This window comes from Lathyrus oleraceus, chromosome 2 (genome assembly GCF_024323335.1).
Source record: "Lathyrus oleraceus cultivar Zhongwan6 chromosome 2, CAAS_Psat_ZW6_1.0, whole genome shotgun sequence".
Classification (NCBI taxonomy): domain Eukaryota; kingdom Viridiplantae; phylum Streptophyta; class Magnoliopsida; order Fabales; family Fabaceae; genus Lathyrus; species Lathyrus oleraceus.
Window position 1 is genome coordinate 51714581 of NC_066580.1, and position 11438 is coordinate 51726018.

An 11438-nucleotide genomic window follows, 5' to 3' on the forward strand; every position below is an offset into this window, starting at 1 on the left:
TCATCATCTTTATACCTAGTATTTGGTATCCCGATGCCTTTTCTTTCGGTCCATTTATCCTTTATTAACCCAGTAACCGGTTGTGGATAATCATCCATGCGAGTATGTTATATACGTTCTGACGGTAATAGATAATATATCTCATGCACTCTTTGGTCGAAGTCTTTTTCTCTTCCCCAATCGAGTAAGATTCGTATCCCCTTTGCGGAGTCGAATGTCCATCCTATAATTGAGTTTGCTTTTTTTAGCCCTCTTTTGGATGATGAGTGTCTTGGAAGTATTCCCCAATTCATGCTTTGGTTGGTCAACTATTATATGCCCAGTAACTCGTATCCCTGGTGTTCCTTCCTTTCTGCTCCCTTTTATGACTTTTGTCCCCTGCGGAGTCAGATTTCCTGAGTTGAATATACCTTTTTAGGTTTTCCTCAGATGATTTTGGTTGTTTGATATCTCTCACCCTTATACCGGTCTTAGATATTCATTCTCCCCGAGCATGTTGTTCTTTCACCCTCATACCGGTGTTTCGACCACATGTCTCCTTGAGCTTATTACCTGGTAACCGGTAATACCTCACCCTATTGTTTCCTCAAATGAGTCCTGTTTGGACCTTCCCCAGCGAAGTCCCTTAGTGGATTTTCCCCATCTGAGTCCGGATTTTCATCAGAAGTATCCTTTGTGGATAGTTCCGCTAGATTGGCATATTCCCCAATACATGTGCATTTGAGTCAGCTCGAGTCTTTCCATTGATTTATTTTCTTGGAATTCCTCTCATGTCTCAACAAGTTCTAAGTCATGACCTGCTCATGCAATTTTTTCCCTTTCTTATCCCCGTTAGAGTCCCCAGAGTCTCTGTCCCATGGAGTGTATTACTCATATGGATTGTCAATTTCTCCAGTTTCTTTTCTTCTTTGTGGACACATATCCCCACAGAGTATTTCCTTTTTGCATACATACAATTGCATCATGAGGTCTCTTAGGGACCAAAATTTGTCTCTTTGTTATTATTTAAGCCCATTCTACCTCGTCGAGACGAAGATTTTAACCTTCACTTCTCCGGTTAGAATGACCATAAATAGGGGCATCTGTAAGACCCTAATTTTGACCCTAAGATCCCTCATGGCATCATAACATTGCATTTATATTGCCTCAAGGATCATAAGCATCTTTGCTTCTTACCTTTGGGTGGGATCTCTCTTGTGAGTGGTTTGAGATCACCAAGCATATTTGAATTGTATATTATTGCTTTTCTCATTGGATTTACTAACCAAAAGCACAAAATATGTCACTAACATCCCTTGTTTGTAGCTTGAGCATTCACAAGGTCAAAAGCTTCTAGGAGATCTTATATGTATTGATATGGTCAAGAGAAGATGAAAGCAAGCATTGCTATGGTTCTCAAAGCTCTCATCCATCAAATATGCCTCTCAAGTATCTCAATTCATCATTTTGACCTAGGCAAATCAAAGGGTTTGAGGCTTGTTTCCCAAGGGAACCCTAATTCATCTGTTCATCAATTGTGCCTTGCTCATGAAGCAACCTCAGCCCATGGTAAAATACAATCAAGGGGAGTTATTTAATTCATCATTTCATGCATATTTGAGCTTATTTAAGTGCCCTCAATCATCAATTCATCAAGATATGAGATTTGGACTTGAGAAGTTGATCAGTCAATTCATCTCACTATTTTGAAATACACTGAGACCTAACTCTTTATGTGTTGGTCAAATGGAGATGACCCCAAGAGAAAAAAGGTTATTAAGGACCATATGAACAACTTTCATGTTCATAAAAAATTTATTTCATCATCCATTCCAATATATTATAGGTCATTTTGAATGAAATTCTAATTTTGGGTCAAGTTCCCAAGGACATAACTCCTTCATTTTTCATGATTTTGAGGTGAGATAAAATGAATTGGAAAGCTTAAGATGTCTAATTCAAATGTTATGTTGAGAAAAATTGCATAATCTCAAAAGAAATACATGTGATAATGCAAAACATTATAGGTCACTTTGGACCAAATGCATTGAAATGTGAAAAAGTCCAACTTCAAGTGCCTATAACGTCTTCATCAAAACTCCAAATGATGCAAAATTTAAGTCCAAATTGACTACCTTGAAAATATCTACAACTTTCATGTTGAAGATTTTGTCATATGGAGCTTGCATCATTAAGACAGAAGGGCTTGAACTTTGGCCAATTTGGAAAATCTCAGATATGCATGTTTTGCACCCTACACTTCAAGTTCAATTTTCATTAATTTCCAAGGCCCAAATGGAGTTTTGATCAACATAAAATTTGTTCCTTATGCAATAAGCTTTCCAACCATTACTCATAAAGTTGCATTTCAATTTTAGACATGGCATTTTCGAAGACTTCAATGTAATAGTGCATTTTTGGAAAATCATTTCAATTGCCATGCATGAGCTAATACAGTCCAATCTGCACATCCATTCTACTTACATCATGCATAAGCTTCCATTTCCAGTTGGAATTGGGCCCTCCATGCGCCTGTACAGGCACATGCATGGAGGCCTTTTCCATTCATGCAAGTTTTGATTCATGCATTCAGCATTGCTTCAGCTATAAATACAAGGCCTTGGCTTCATAATTTCACAACCTTAAGGCGCCTCAATTGCTGCTGAACTGAAATCCTAGCCATCACTAAAGAAACTATTTCATTTCTCTTCAAATTTTTCAGATCTGAATTTTGATTTCATTGATCAATCTTCAGATCTCAAAGTTCCTAAACCTTCTCTTCTTGATCCATAGTACCTACTATTTTCAAAAGCATCCAAAGATCTTGACCCAAATCCTTGCAATTCAAAGGTTTACTTCAACTGTTATTTGCTTCGAACCAGCTTGTATAGTGTTCCATTTGCTTTGTTGTTGTGTGATCTGAAGTCCTCTGCATAGAGATAACATTATTGTGCTTTCAATTTTCAAAAATCATGAAGTTCATATGAACACCACAAAATTTCCACTTCTGATTTCTCTCAATCTAGAGATCTAGAATGGAATTGAGTGGTACAGGGGTGATGTACATCACCCCAGCTTTCGATTGATGCCTGGATCATGCATTTTGGTTGCCATTTTAATTTATGTAAATTTTGGTTTGGCCGGAAGTTGGCCGGAGAAGACGGTGGCGCTGACCACCGTCTGGTCTCCAGATTCAATCAAGACCTTCCATTTGTTTTTCCAGATTAAATCTCGTGCATCCATTGTTATGACTTCATTAAAGGTTGGGGTGTGTCTCATTTGACTAAGGAGTTTGGTGAACGCGCGCTTCTAGGCCGTATGATGATTCACGTCAATAAATGAAGGATGATCCAATGGCTCGCGCTTTTTCCTATTTTCTAATTTCTGATTTTAATTTCTTTTATTTCTTTTAATTCCATTTTATTTTAAAAATTCATAACTCTCTCATTATTGGTCCAAAAATTATGGGACCAATTTCATTCTTCTCCTTTTAATTTCTACTTTCTGAAAATGATTTTTAATATTTTTTATTTTATCATTTGATATTTTTTAGTAATTTTCTCTTTTCTGGTTATTTTTAATTCATTTAAAATAGTTTTTGATATTCAAAAAATACAAAAATATTTTTCCAACCTCTTTGAATGATGATAGATCTATGAAAAATATTCTCATCAATTTATTAATTTATTTGAGATTTATTTGAGATTTTAGTTCAATTAGGTTATTTTTATGCATTTTTTATTGATTTAAAATAGTTTCTGACTTCTAAAAATGCTGAATTTTTTTGTCAAACTTCGTGTGACCTTGTTGAACTTGGGATAATTCACTTGGACTTTTCAAAGTTGATTTGAAGTGAGTTTGAAGTTTGACCTTTCTTTATTATTTTAATTCAAGTTTTATTTTAATTTTAAAAAATGCCAAAAATATTCTATTTGTTTCTTGACTTTTAATTCTCATTTTGCTTCTGTTTTCTATTGTTTGACCTTGATCTTCTCTATCTTTGGCCAATGATTGTTGATTAATACATACCATTTCCATTAATGCACTTTAATTCTTCTTCTTCTCCTTCTTCTTTTTCTTTTTTTTGATCAATGAGTTAAAGATTGGTGGTTAGCATTTATTATGGAGGTTTAATCTTCCTTGACTCAAATCTAATTCATCTTGATCATAGATCAAGTGAATGACTTTGCATTAAGGATAGATTGCTTCCTAAATCATGCAAAGAACCTAAATCAATACAAGATCATTTTCTCATCTTGTCTTTGGCATGGCAAGTTGTTGGAGTTTGATTCACTAATCAAGACCTCTAACTTGTGTTGTTGCCTACATTATTATTGACCGGCCTCAGATAGTTGTGACTTCTACATAAGTCCAATTATGATTGCTTAACATAGCGCTAAATTTGCCTTATGGCTCACTAACTATTAACACTAACTATTGACCATTAAAATTTACTTCTTGCACTTTATATTTATGCAATTTACTATTCTTGTACATATTATTCATTTGTTTTGCCCTTTGCTCACTTGAGCACATGTTTATGTTAATGCAATTTGCCTTTTGTTCACTTGAGCACATAATTGTGTATATATTATTGTGCTTGTGTTTTGTTTTGATTGTTGTGGACTAAATGAAAAGAAATGGACAAATGGACTTAGTTTCTAGGACATTCCCTATGCAAAATTGGAGTAAGAGGACCTTAATGTTGAAGATGGATTAGAAGGACCAAACCTCTAAACTGACTCTTGTCCATTCTTGGTTTGCTTCATAAAACTCTTTCATGTGTGTGCTTTTGAGCTAGGGGATCCTATGAGAGATCAAATTGAAGAATCATTGCCATGTTCATCCAAACTTAAAGATACAAGAGGCATTGGGATCTTCTAAGAGATTGTTTGATTATGTTGATTGCTTGAGCTTACACTTATTTTGCTTGCATATTCCAAAGGATGGGAGCTACTTGGATCTTCAATATGATCTCAAGAGAGGAACTCCATTTGTGGTATTGTTTCTTATCCCTTATCTCTTGTATGATTAGGACTTTAGCCATTCTTCTTCTTTCCTCCACTCTAACCCAAGCCAAAACTTTTTGTGCAAACATTTAACATTTGTTTTCAAACATTAGAAACATAAGCCTTATGCTTTTGATTTTCAAACTTTCTTTTCATAACACTTATTTTGAATTGAACTTTTAAGTCAACTTTGTGTTAGACGGTGTGGCTAGTGATCAAGAGGGGGGGTGAATAGATCACCTCTTTTAAATTTAACGGATTTGAAATTTAATCAGAGTTTTCAAAATTGGCGGAAAAATCAGTCCCGAATCGACTTCCGTCTATTCTGAACCTCTACTAGAAAGCCGGACACACAAGTTAAATTGCTGGATTTTAATGAGAATGACAGAAACAGTTCACACCAGAATTTTAACTAATTGAATGCACTTATCATTAAAGTCTATTTCCAATGAATAAAATCTAGCTAACCGTTTTATCAAACAGTTGGTGTGTATGTGATCGATGATAAACAGCAATGGAGTTTGATTAAAGTTTTCTTGCCACTGCTGTCTTGAAAAAGAAGCAATCACCACACACTAACTGAAATTGCAAAAACAATTTGAAAAACGTAAAGAGGAGTAAGGTAAGAGTACGATACGCAGAGATTTGGTAAGGAAGTTCCCCACGTCGTCCTCGCGTGTGGGTACGTCTCCCTCTCAATTTCAAATGAAATTGAGAACTTTGATTATCAATTATTGCTGAATCCGTTGATACAAGGTTATGATACAAAGACAGAATTCTAAACTCTAAGAACCTCTTCTTGTATGAACCTTCACTTGATCTGAGCACGATCAAGATTTTCCTGCACAAAATTGCAAACAATTCACCGGTTCCACGACCTGCTTGCGAAATCCCCCGATCTCCAAACGCAACGCTGCGGCTGAATATGTTCTGCAAATGTGACTCCCAAACCCTCAAGAACACTCCAGTTCTTGAAGGACAAACCAGTAGGTTTTTCCTAGAAACCCCCTTCAATCTTCGACTCAGCTAGATCCTCGATCGTTCCACTGCAAACCACAGCTAGATCCTTGATCGTACCACTGAACGTTATCTCGATGCTTCTTTAATCCAAAGAACAAGAATGGTTATGTGTAAATGTTCTTGAAGAAAAGTGATTGAGAAGATGAAGAAGATGAAGTCTCTTTCAGGTTTCTAATTGCTCTCAAACAATTGCTCCAACACTGCTTTTGATTTGTGTTCAATTGTTTTCCCTCAATGAATTCGTCTTTTGCACTGCTGTTGTAACCTGTCTTTTATATGCTGCAAAAACAGTTGTTGTTATACCACAAAACAGCTTTATGTATTGATACATAATAGTGTGCATCGATGCATACTGTAGGATATGTGAATTTTTGGTGAAATTGATTATTCATGTATCGATGCAGAAGTCGTGTATATCGATGCATGTGATTATTACACTAGTATGTATCGATGCCTGATGCGTATGTGTTGATACACAGACTGTTTCAATTAGTCATGTATCGATGCAGGGATCGTGTGGATCGATGTATAGAGTCTTTTGCCTTTCATGTATTGATGCATGACTCGTATGCATCGATGCATACTGAACAGAAATGTTTTGTGATTTATCACATGCTGTGTGTATCGATGCAGAGGTTTATTTATTGATGCATACTGACACCAAATGCATTTTAATTGTTATTTAGAGGGAAGTATCAGTGTAGGTCTATATGTACAGTTATGCAACAATAGAGTGGGATGAAAATTATAATAAAACACACATGTATCATGTAATGCAATGCACAACCAACATTTGGATGATGATCACACATTTTGCTATCATTAAAAATTAATTCAAGGTAAAGAATTCTCTCACAAACTCCCCCTTTTTGATGATGGCAAATTCTTGTCAAGATGTGTGATACTCCCCCTGAGTTTGTGCATATCTGCATTTTCTCCCCCTTTGTCAACATCAAAAAGAGGAAGAAACAAATTTATCAAGGTAGCATAGTGTAGCAGGACATGGCAAACAATGGATAACGGACTATCAATCACAAAGAAGGAAGCATCAAGGTAAAGAATCATTCACAAAGAATGAAGAATAAGGGCAATAACAATAGAGATAAACAGAATTGGAAAAGCGTTTTAAAGATACGAACGAGTTTAAGAGTTACATAAGCTAAACCATAGTGTTCAACAAAAGAAAAACTAGAGCAATATGAGATGAAATGCTATGAGATGAAATGCAGGTGGGTTAATTTGGATTGTTGCCACCACAGGACTCCTCATCATGTCTGTCAGGATCTCGGTAGCTTGGCGGAGGCGGAGGAGGAGGCATTGTGTCTGGATTTTGGATTTTCTTTCGAAGAAATAGAAGCATTTGCGGTCCTTGTCCCACCGATATCCCATATGCGATAGAGTGGCAGAGTCAAACTCTTGAGCTGCAGATGGAGATAGGAGAGGCACAATAGGTATTGCAACTTTCCAAAACTTAAGAATTTTCATTATCTGAGAGGCATAACCTAGAGCCACATTCTTGGAGTTGTCTCGCACAAAGAATAGACGTTTTACAAAGTAGTTCGCCCAATTTAAGAGAACCTTATTTTGCAGGATGTAGAGAAGATGTATGCTAGGCCTATCCAACCGAGAGTGTCCGCTGTTTGTTGGACGCAGAATATGTGTGATAATCCAGTGAAGAATACGCGGAGTTTGCTTGATCATACCTGACGTGACGTGTTCATCCTCACTCAACGGTCTATCAATCTTTAGGATAGAAGTTGTAAAGTCCTTCATGTCAAATTCAGGATCAAAATGCAGGTCATGCCAGCACTTGAAAACCATCGACGGAGACGGCATTTGAAATACCGTTTCCCAATCAGAGGCTTCAAAGGTATATGTTCTGACCCCGATAGAACACCGGAACATATAGCCTCTACCAGTTTGTAACCCAGCATAAAAGATCCGAATGAAATCCTCATGATAATCATCCTTTGTGGACAGAAACGACCCAAGTCTTTGTGCTTGTAAGAGTTCAACTACTTCATTTAGGTGTAGGTGAATAGCATCTGTTTTATCAAAGACGTGAGGTTTCATGACTAACCTTGTCTTGAAGGACTCTTCAAATTCAGCAGCAACAGCAGGATGAAGTAGCTCTAAGGCATTTGAACGAACTTCAGGTGGTTGGTGAGATGTACCGGCTGTTTCCTTTCCCTTTCCTTTTCCTTTGGCTCTGGCTGGAATAGGCGTGGAGGCATGGTGATGTGAGATTTAGGGTTTTAGAGAGAGAGTGAAGAAGAGGAGGATTAGGGTTAGCCACTGGTTTTGGGGTTTTTGAGGGCAGATGATATGAAGTAATGAGATAGGAAGTGATATGATTGGCTGATGTGTCGATGCATGAGAGAGAAAGAAATGCATTTAATTCAGATAGCATCAGTATGTATCGATGCAAAGGGTCATGCGTCGATGCCGAATATTCACAATTGGCATGTGTATCGATACATGCGATGGATGCATCGATGCATCCTGAAGCAGTTTTTAAAAATTTGAATTTCAGAATGTATGGGTCGATGCATGCTTCGTTTGTGTCGATGCATACTGATGTTGAACTAGCTTTTAATGAGTTTTAATGCAGTATGAATATGCATTATGCACTATGTCATGATGATTATGCTCAACAGAGATTCAGAAGTCAAAGTGTTAATGTGCACACAATATGGACAAGGAGTATATGCAAACAAATTTTATATCAACTAGAGTAACAACATTTGTTCTAGCATACACAATCACTTAGCAATAAGAAAATTGTAGAAAGGATTGATATTACCTCTGTTGGAGAACTCTTGTGATGGATAATTGACATCTAACATAGCTCTTATCAACCATGGTGAGGCATAGTATAATTAAGAGGTAACATGCTTATGACATCAATTGAGAAAGATCTAGGATTCCCAATTCGCGACGAATGTTGAAGAAAGGCTCCGTTGCCAATGGTTTAGTGAAAATATCAGCAAGCTGATTTTTGGAATCAACGTGCTCAAAGACAACGTCTTCTTTTTCAACATGATCACGAAGGAAATGATGTCTTATCTCTATGTGTTTAGTGCGTGAGTGTAAAACAGGGTTTTTAGTAAGGTTTATGGCACTAGTGTTGTCACATTTGATAGGAATACGTTTGAGTTGAATGTTGAAGTCTTGTAGTTGCTGTTTCAGCCATAAAATCTGAGCGCAACAACTACCGGCTGCAACGTATTCTGCCTCTGCAGTTGACAAAGCCACAGAAACTTGCTTTTTGCTATGCCAACTGACCAAGGAGTTTGAAAACAGGTGACATGTGCCACTTGTGTTTTTCCTATCTGATTTGCAGCCAGCAAAATCAGAATCGGAGTACCCTACTAAGCTACAATCACTTCCTTTGGAGTACCAAAGCCCATATTTAGGTGTTCCGTGAAGATATCTAAATATGCGCTTCACCGCTTTTAGGTGCGATTCCTTAGGATTTGATTGATAGCGTGCACACATGCAAACACTAAACATGATGTCTGGTCTAGAAGCAGAAAGATATAAGAGAGATCCAATCATACCTCTGAACCTTTTGACATCTACACACTTACCGTGCTCATCCTTATCTAGATTTCCGTTGGTAGGCATTAGGGTGTCGATTGATTTTGAATCATTCATTCCAAAGCGCTTGAGTAGTTCTCTGTAGTATTTTGTTTGACATACTGCTATACCCTCATCAAGTTGCTTTATTTGCAGTCCTAGGAAGTAGTTCAGCTCCCCCATTAGACTCATCTCAAATTCACCCTGCATAACCTTAGAAAATTCTTCGACCAAGTGAATGTTAGTTGAACCAAATATGATATCGTCGACATAAACTTGAACTAAAAGAGTGTGCTTCCCTTTGTGTTTAATAAAGAGAGTATTGTCCACTTTACCTCTTGAATATCCATGATCAATTAGGAATTTGCTAAGCCTTTCATACCAAACCCGAGGGGCTTGTTTAAGACCATACAAAGCTCGTTTTAATTTGTAAACATGATCTGGATTTTCAGCATTTTCAAAACCGGGAGGTTGTGAAACATATACTTCTTCATTTATGACACCATTAAGAAAGGCACTCTTTACGTCCATTTGGTAAAGCTTAAAATCCTTAGAACACGCATAGGCAAGCAAAAGACGTATAGCTTCAAGGCGAGCAACTGGAGCATAAGTTTCCTCATAGTCTATGCCCTCCTCTTGGTTATACCCTTGTGCTACCAAACGTGCCTTGTTCCTAGTAATCACTCCGTTTTCATCAAGCTTGTTCCTAAAAACCCACTTAGTGGCTATGATATGATGATCTCGCGGACGAGGGACAAGTTCCCAAACGTCATTTCTTTTAAATTGATTAAGCTCTTCTTGCATGGCCATTAGCCAAAATTCATCAATCAAGGCCTCTTTGGCATTCTTAGGTTCTACTTGTGAAACAAACGCGAAGTGAGTACAAAAATTACTTATCTTAGAACGAGTCAATACTCCCTTTGAAATGTCTCCCAAGATGTTGTCAATGGGATGGTCTTTTGAGGATCTCCAAGCTGTTGGAAGATCATTCACTTCAGCTGTCTTTTCTTCCTCAATTTCTTCATGACTACTATCTTCCTCCTTCTCATGGGCAGCTGTTTTGGCTTGATCAGTTTCCTCAACAGCTTCCTTGAGTATGTCTTCTGTAGATACACCTGCGTCATCAAAAGAAATACCTTTTCCGACATTTTTCGGATAAGACTCATCAAAGGAAACATGAACAGATTCTTCAACAGTAAGTAAACGCTTATTATACACTCTATATGCTTTACTTGACAGTGAGTAACCAATAAAGATACCTTCATCCGCTTTTGCATCAAACTTCCCAATGTTTTCCTTACCGTTATTTAAAACAAAACATTTACAACCGAATACGTGAAGATGTGACAAGTTTGGTTTTCTTCCTTTCAAAAGTTCATAAGGAGTTTTGTTTAAAATAGGGCGAATTGAGATTCTGTTTAGAACATAACAGGCCGTGCTGACAGCATCAGCCCAAAAGTATTTTGGTAATCCACCCTCATTGAGCATTGTTCTTGCCAACTCCTCTAAAACACGATTTTTACGCTCCACAACGCCATTTTGTTGTGGAGTGCGAGGGGCTGAAAAGTTATGCTCAATACCATACTTGTCACAAAACTTCTCAAAGTGGTAATTTTGAAACTCACCACCATGATCGCTACGAATTGTAACTATTTTGGAATTCATCTTGTTTTGGGACGAATTTGCAAAATTTTTAAAAGCAGAAAAAGTTTCATCTTTGCTATGAAGGAATATAGTCCAAGTGAATCTAGAGTAGTCATCAACTATTACAAAACCATAGTAATTTCCACCTAGGCTCTTTGTCCTAGAAGGTCCAAAGAGGTCCATATGGAGAAGCTCAAGAGGTCGTGA